The following is an 8,408-nucleotide window of genomic DNA, read 5'->3' on the forward strand; positions in this document are numbered from 1 at the left end:
GTCACATTTGCTGCAGGGACACAGCATCCGACTCGACCCTCTAGCAGCCTCGCCAAATGAATGCTCCAAGAAAGCATTAGTCTTAGTCATCCATTCTGGGGTCATACTTGCGTGGCCCGTGTACATCCAATCACGGTTCTCCATCCTCTGGCATATACATATGTAAGCGAGTATTATAACCAACAATTGCATCTGCACGGCGTTCCTACCATCTAATAGGTGAGGATAGGTCCTAATCCCACACGCGGATGCATAGATGAGGTCAGTTTCAATGCTCCGCTCCTATCCGAGACAGAATTTCAGTAGCACCTCCCCACTGTTCTCCCGATACACGTCCTGCAAGGGAGAGTGTGTATCCGGAGAACAACAGGGAGGTGATGCCGAAAGTCTATCTCGGACCGGAGCGAACCATGGAAACTAACCTCATCTACGCATCCGCGGGCTGTCCAAAATACGTGGACAATCCAAAAGAGATACGGTCGCAGATATGCAAAGATCTGCATACCTCCGACCGTATCTCTTTCGAACGGGAGACGCCTAACTGGGCTACGTGACCATATAAAACATGCATGCAAAGGAGGAGGGGGTTATACCTAGCGTGGCGGTGGAGTTAGGCTAGCGGGGCAGTGGCGTGTCGGTGCAGTGGCGAGGCGATGCGGTGCAGGTAGACCAGTAGCGCCGACGAAGACGATTGGGGTCGCCGAGTCCCTCCCACGGGTCCTTCTCCTACACTACTACTATCACTACTTACTACTAACAATACTACTAACACTACTAACTACTAACTACTACCACTTTCTAACTACTACTAACACTACTAAGTACTACTACTAACTACTACAGGTGTAGGGCATACCTTCGCGACGAGAATGGCAACAACGAGGGTCGGCGACGACGGCGGGGACGACTGCAGCGGCGTGAGGGTCGACGGGCCTAGGCCGGCACCTTCCTTCTCCTCTCCTTTTCCTTCTCCTCTCTTCTCCCTTCTCCTCTCTTCTCCCCTGCCTCCTCCTCCTCTCTTCTGCAGTGGCGCGGTGGCCGGGGCGAAGGCCGCGGGGGCCCGCGTGGGGAGGCACGGTGGCCAGGACAGGCGCCACGGGGGCCCACGCGGGGAGGCACTGTGGCTAGGGCGGAGGCCGCGGGGGCCGCGCGGGGAGGCGTGGTGGCCGGGACGGGCGCCGCGGTGCATCGGCGGCAGCTGAGGGAGAGAGAAATGAGAGAAAGAGAGAGAGAGAGCGCGCCGGCCGGGCGTGGGTGAAGGGGTAAGGCGGCTTTGCCGAGTGCCAGATCGGCGGCACTCAGCAAAGTCAATTTTTTTCGCCGAGTGTCGTGATCTGGCACTCGACGAAGTTTTAATAAAAATTCAGCAGCTCTTTGCCGAGTGCCAGCTGGGCGGCACTCAGCAAAGTTATTACTTTGCCGAGTGCCAACCCTAGGCACTCGGCAAAATATTTTTTTTTGGTTTTTTGCCACCAATTTTTTTTGAAGCTTTAGTACACTACCACAAACAACATGTTTAAATTTGGGACATTTTCATTGCCTTTTGGCATATTTCTATAGTTTATTTTGTTTTGTTGAATTTTTCTAGAAAATGTAAGTTTGAACTGCAGGTGCAACGAATAATAGATTACATTCGTTCAAAAAATGTTATCCTTGTTTCTTAGTGTAAATTTAGGCTAAATTCAGGATCTGTCTCAAAATTTCGATCAACGTGCTCACGGGGCAACGCCGCCAACTTGCGTGGGAGTGGTTTTTTAATTGTATAAAATGCAAATGAATTCCAAAAATCATGAAACTTGTCAAGTTGTCGCCGTATCATATGCGTATGCCGTGGAAAAAATTTGAAAAACTTTCGAGCACGTTGTCACGTACGATGCTCACAAACCGAAATTTGGCACTCGGCAAAGATTTTTGCACTCGGCAAATCACGTTTTTCCCGTAGTGAGTGCAGGGGAGCACCTCAAGGTTTGTTGGATTGGATGGAATTTACAACGAATACATACATTTAAGTACTAGCTAGGTACGTACCTCTTCGTAAAATCTCTACACCTGTATTTAATTTGGAGTGTGGGTTGGGGTGGACTTCAATTGCGTGCCTCAGTGCAGCCTCCTCTCTCTCCACCTCATCCTTAAAGACCCATGCACACCCGAAGTCAACGTTCACCCAAGCGAGGGGAGGTACTCCAAGCCGAGGTTCTCACAGCTGACGACTTTGTTCTTCATTAATTTGTCCACATCGACATCAAACTCAAGCTCCTCAAGGGTTGGCATAACAACTGGTAACACTCTGCTGCAGCTGTTGTTTCTCTGATTTTTATTCCAAGCAAATAAAGCACTCGAATCCTCGTTGGCAACAAACTGGACCAATGAACGAGGCAACACCAAGGATCCCAACTTCTGGAACAGTCATCTGATTTATTATTACAAGTTATTGTTCCCCATGCACTACTGGAGGCCGCGGCTTTGCCGAGTGTTTTTACACTCGGCAAAGAGCCCTTTGCACTCGGCAAAGGCTTTGCCGAGTGTAGCACTCGGCAAAGTCCGCTCGGCAAAATTTTTCTCGGCAAAGGGTCTTTGCCGAGTGCTTTTTATCGGGGCACTCGGCAAAATAAAAAACAATTTTGCCGAGTGCTTAGGGCGGCACTCGGCAAAATATTTTCGGCCGTTGCACATCGGCCGTTAACGGTTATTTTGCCGAGGGCCTGACCCAGCACTCGGCAAAAAAAATTTATTTTTTTTAAAATTACTTTGCCGAGTGCCCAAGTCCAGGCACTCGGCAAAGTTTTTTAATTATTTTTTTAAAAAATTACTTTGCCGAGTGCCCCTGTCCAGGCACTCGGCAATTTTTTTTTAATTTTTTTAGAAAAAAATACTTTGCCGAGTGCCCCAGCCCAGGCACTCGGCAAAGAATTTCTGGATTTTTTTTAAAAAATACTTTGCCGAGTGCCCCTGCCTAGGCACTCAGCAAAGTTTTTTTATTTTTTTTTTAAATACTTTGCCGAGTGCCCCTGTCTAGACACTCGGCAAAGTTTTTTTTTTTTTAAATACTTTGCGGAGTGCCCCAGCCCAGGCACTCGGCAAAGAATTTCTGGATTTTTTTTGGAAAAAACTTTGCCGAGTGCCTTGTCCATGGCACTCGGCAAAGACCCCGAGAATTGTAATTTTTTTTTACATTCCATTGTAACAGACAATATATATATATATATATATTCACCAATCATCACATCTATATCACCAACATGCATTATATATCACAAGCACACGCATATTTAATAAATCCATCGAAAATCCATCACAAATGCACCAAAGTTCAACATCACAAGTTTATTATTACAAGTTCAACATCACAAAGTTCAACATCTCTACTGCGGCGACGGAAACTGCAGGTGTGGCCCCCTGGACAGCGGTGAAGGACCGGACTGCGGCGAAGGGTTGACGTGATCAGCTGCCGGTGACACGCTAGCGGGATTGTTTGAACCCGCCGACGGAGGCTGCACAAAAGAGAAGAGATTGCATGTGTTAGACTAAAAATTGAAAATTTCGGCAGCACCTCCCCTGCACGGGGAGGTTTCCAACCTGCGAGAAACAACGGTACGAAGGCGGACAATCACAATGGCACGAAGGCCGACAATCCCAACGGCACGAAGGCCGAAAATCACAATGGCACGAAGGCCGACAATCCCAATGGCACGAACGCATTAAACTTCCATACTCACAGGAGTGAAGTGTCGAACCGGAGCTGGAGCTGGCAACTGCACTTGGACACCCGATGCTTGCCCGATGGTTTGCATGATCTGATACATGTCCGCCATCTGCTTCTTCGTGGCCTCCAGCTCTGTGGTCAGGTGCGCTTGCATCTCCCTTGTCTCTGCCAGCTCAGCCTGCAGTGTTACAATCACATGTTTCAGTATTGCAAATCTGATCAATGTGTGTAACGTTCAATGTACGACGAGTGAAACCAGAATTACCTGAAGTTCGTCGACCCGCGATAGTGTTGGAGTAGACCGTGCACGTATGGGAAGGCTTCTGGCTGTGCTCCGTGCCCTCACGTCGGAGAGAGAGGGTGCAGAGCTCGAGGAGGCGGCGCCGTCAGCAATCCACAACCGCCCGTGCTTCCTGCCTTACCCCAGCCTCACGATCACCTCTGTCTCAAGGGGCTCAGTGCTCAGATTGTGATCTGAGCCACGGAGCGCCCTAACCGCCTCCGTGTAGTCTCTGACCTTAGCGTGGACGCTCGGGTCAGAGTAAGCCTGGGCAGGGGCAGTGTCCATGAGCGTTGCCCAAAGTGCCTCGGCGATATTCTTTTCAGTGTGCATGACATCAATGTTATGGGGCAGTAGGAGGTCATCGAAATAGGGGAGCCTCGTCAAGCTAGACTTATGAGTCCACATATGTTGCTCACCATATCCCATGAAACCACCTTCTTCGTTGGGCATGAGAGCATCTATCTGAGCACGAACCTCTGCCCCAGTCCTCAAGTGCGGTCTAGGGTCCATCGCTTTGACACCTTTCGTAAAGCTCTTGACGTCTTCTCTGAATGGATGGTCAAGAGGGAGGAATTGACGATGTTTGTCGAACGATGAATACTTGCCACCCTTCTTCAACCATATGAACCTCATAGCTTCCTTGCATATTGGGCATGGGAACTTCCCCTGAACACACCAGGTGCACATTAACCCGTACGCCAGGAAGTTGTGCAGGGAGTAGTGGTACCAGATGTGCATTTTGAGGCTAGTCTTCGTAGCTCGGTCATATGTCCACACCCCTTTGACCCAAGCATCAATCAACTCATCTATCACAGGCTCCATGAAGACACCCATATTACTCCCCGGGTGTCCAGGGATTATCAACGACAGGAACACGGTATGTCGTTGAAAGGAGACGCCGGGGGGGGGAGATTCAGGGGGATGACGAACACGGGCCAACATGTGTATGGTGCAGCCATCATGCCATATGGATTGAACCCATCTGTTGCCAGCGCGACACATACATTACGAGCCTCCTCTGCTTTGAGAGGATGCCGCGAATTGAAGTACTTCCATGCATCAGCATCGGATGGATGTACCTTCTTCTCAGGATTGTATCGTGTGCCGTTTTTGTGCCATGTCATCTGTTTCGTGGATTCCTCGGTCATGAATAGCCATTGGAGCCTTGGCAGGAATGAAAGGTGTCATAGGACTCTCATGGGGATCTTAAGCTGCCTCTTCTGGCCATCGCCTGAGTCTACCTCCACGTACCTGGAGGATTTACACTTCGGACAGTACTTTGCATCCGCGTGTTCTTTCCTAAATAGGATGCACCCCTTCGGACACACATGTATCTTGTCATATGACATCTTAAGTGCAAGAAGAAGCTTCTCTGACTTGTACAAGTTCTTCGGCATAATGTGTGTCTTCGGTAGCATATCGCTCCACACGACCACCATCTTGTCGAAGCCTTCTCGACTTAGGTTTAACTCGGCCTTCAACCCCATTATGCGACCAATGGCGTCCAGCTGAGAAACATTAGTATGATCATGAAGGGGTCTCTGTGCCGAGTCCAACATCAGGTAGAAGGCATCTGCGGCAGCCTCCATCTCCTCCTTGTCACGTCCTTCAGCGAACTAAGCTTGGTGCATGTCATCCAGCATGTCTGCTACCTCGGCATCATCATCGAAAGCCTCGAGCCGTGGTCTCACCACCTCCTCCCTGATACGATCGGCTTCACCATGGTGGATCCACCGGTGGTAGCCCGGAGTAAATCCAAACTTCACAATATGTTTACCCATGGTTAACCTATCTTTCCTTCATCTATTGTCACAACCGCTGCATGGACAGACCACTAGAGAATGGCCTCCGGCACTCTCACCAAATGCATGCTGTAAGAATTCTTCGACCTTGACTATAAACAGCAAGTCGTAATCGTGCTCGTCTCTCCGGAGCGTGTACATCCACTCATGGTCCTCCATCCTTTAACAGACGTATCAGCACATATGAGTCACCATCAATTGCATCTACGCGGTGTCCCTACTCTCTAATAGGTGAGGATAGGTCCTAATCCCACCCGTGGATCCGTAGATGAGGTTAGTTTCCATGCTCCGCTCCTATCCGAGACGGAATTTTGGTAGCACCTCCCTGCTGTTCTCCCAATACACGTCCTGCAAGGGAGAGTGTGTATCCGGAGAACAACAGGGGGTGATGCCGAAACACCGTCTCGGACTGGAGGGGACCATGGAAACTAACCCATCTACGCATCCGCGGGCTGTCTAAAAAACGTGGACAATCCGAAACAGAAATGCTCGTAGATATGCAAAGATCTGCATACCTCCAAAGATATCTCTTTCGGACGGGAGATGCCTAACTAGGCTACACCGATCTACGACGACAGACAAGCGGAAAAAGAGATGATTTATACCTAGGGTGTCAGTGAAGTCAGGCTAGCGAGGCAGTGGCGAGTCGACGCAGTGGCGAGGCGACGCAGTGCAGGCAGACCCGCGACGCCGACGAAAACGATCGGGGACCTCCGGGGCACCTCCGGCAGGTCCTGCTCTGCAAAAGAAGAAACACAACACTATAAGTTCAAAATTTCGGCAGCACCTCCCTTGCACGGGGAGGTTTCCAAAACCTGCAAAAAACAACGGCACGAAGGCCGACAATCACAAACGGCACGAAGGCCGATAAGAACAGTGGCACGAAGGCCGACATCACAATGGCACGAAGGCCGACAAACAGAGAAAGGGTGGATATACCTTGCCCACGCTCATAGGCGGTTCGGTGACGGTAGGGGCGTCGGCGGGACGGGCACATGGAGAAGACGACCGAGGCACCTCCTCCTCCCCTCTACCTCGGCTTCCTCCCCGTCTCCCCTTCTCCTCCTCCTTCCTCTCCTCCTCCTTCTTCCTTTTTCTTCTCTTTTTTCCTTCTCCTTTTCTTCCTTTTCCTTTTCTTTCTTTCGCCTCTTTTTTCTTCCTTCTTCTTCCTTCTTCTCCTTACTGCTGCTTCCTCCTCCTTCTTCCAAGTCGGCGGCAAGAGCAGGGGCGCACGGGGCCGGCGCGTGCAGGGGAGGACAGTCGCGCGCGCCGGCAGTGGCAGCACGCGCGGACGACGGCGGCGGGCCGCGCTGATGGCGGCGAGAAGCGCTGACGGCGGCGGCGCGGCCGGGCTGGGGGGTACTCGGGGGTGGGGGCGCGCGGTGGCGGGGGCTCGCCGGCGTGGGCGCGCCGGGAGCCGCGCGGCCGGGCTGGGGGTGCTCGGGGGCGGGGGCGCGCTGTGGCGGGGGCTCGCCGGCGTGGGCGCGCCGGGGAGCCGCGCGGCCGGGCGGTGCGGCGGGGCTGGGGGGACCTCGGGGGCGGGGGCGGGGGCGCGCGGTGGCGGGGTCTCGCCGGCGTGGGCACGCCGGGGAGTCGCGCGGTGGGGCTGGGGGTGCACGGGGGCGGGGTCTCGCCGGCGTGGGCGCGCCAGGGAGCCGCGCGGCCGGGCTAGGGGGTGCTCGGGGGCGGGGGCTCGCCGGCGCGGCGGAGCGGCGCTGGCGGCGCTGGCCGGCAGGGGACGCCGCGCCGGCGGCGCTGGCCGGCAGGGGACGTCACAATTTGCTCGAAACATTTACAATTTTTTACCACAGCCTCCACATGTGATAACACGACGCCTCGACAAGTTTCATGATTTTCGGACTTCGTTTGCATTTTATATAATTTAAAATCACATTGCCGGCAAGTACCTCGACATGTTACGTCAACGAGATACTCGAGATTTCATGTGACTTTCTGGATACGGCCTAAACATACCGTAAATATCTTGAGTATCAATTTTTGGATGACCAAAGTCCATTATTCCATGTACCTGCAGTTCAAATTTGAAATATCCCAAACAATTAGACGAAACGAAATAAACTAATGAAATATATCAAAAAAAGTCAAAATTGCCCCAAATTTTAAAATAGAGTTTTAAATACTGTCACAAGGCCACACAAAAAAATTTGGGCCCAAAATCAAAAAAAAAAATTGCCGAGTGCCGGCCCAGGGGGCACTCGGCAAAGCTGATTTTCAAAAATAAAAAAAGAAATTTGCCGAGTGCCTGACGCTGGCACTCGGCAAAATAAGTTTTAAAAAATTAAAAAAAAATTTGCCGAGTGCCCAAGGTTTACGCTCGGCAAAATAAGTTTTTAAAAATAATAAAATTTTTTTTGCCGAGTGCCATCCGTTAGGCACTTGGCAAAGTCTGACGGCAGATGCCCGCCGTCAGGGGCCGGCCACCTTTTGCCGAGTGGGACTTTTGCCGAGTGCCGCGGCACTCGGCAAAGCCTAGATTTACCGAGAGCCAGGCTTTGCCGAGTGCATGGCGCTCGGCAAAGCCACCTTTGCCGAGTGCTTTATTTTGCCGAGTGCGGCACTCGGCAAAATATTTCTTTGCCGAGTGTCCCGATAAAAAGCA

At 51.7% G+C, this 8,408-nt stretch overlaps 1 pseudogene; it reads right to left on the reverse strand.

The window, feature by feature from the left end:
* Positions 1-3,459: 3,459 nt before the first annotated feature.
* Positions 3,460-5,947, reverse strand: LOC136480680 (uncharacterized; annotated as a pseudogene).
* Between the last annotated feature and the right edge of the window lie 2,461 nt (positions 5,948-8,408).

Source organism: Miscanthus floridulus, chromosome 9, assembly GCF_019320115.1.
Source record: "Miscanthus floridulus cultivar M001 chromosome 9, ASM1932011v1, whole genome shotgun sequence".
Taxonomy (NCBI): Eukaryota; Viridiplantae; Streptophyta; class Magnoliopsida; order Poales; family Poaceae; genus Miscanthus; species Miscanthus floridulus.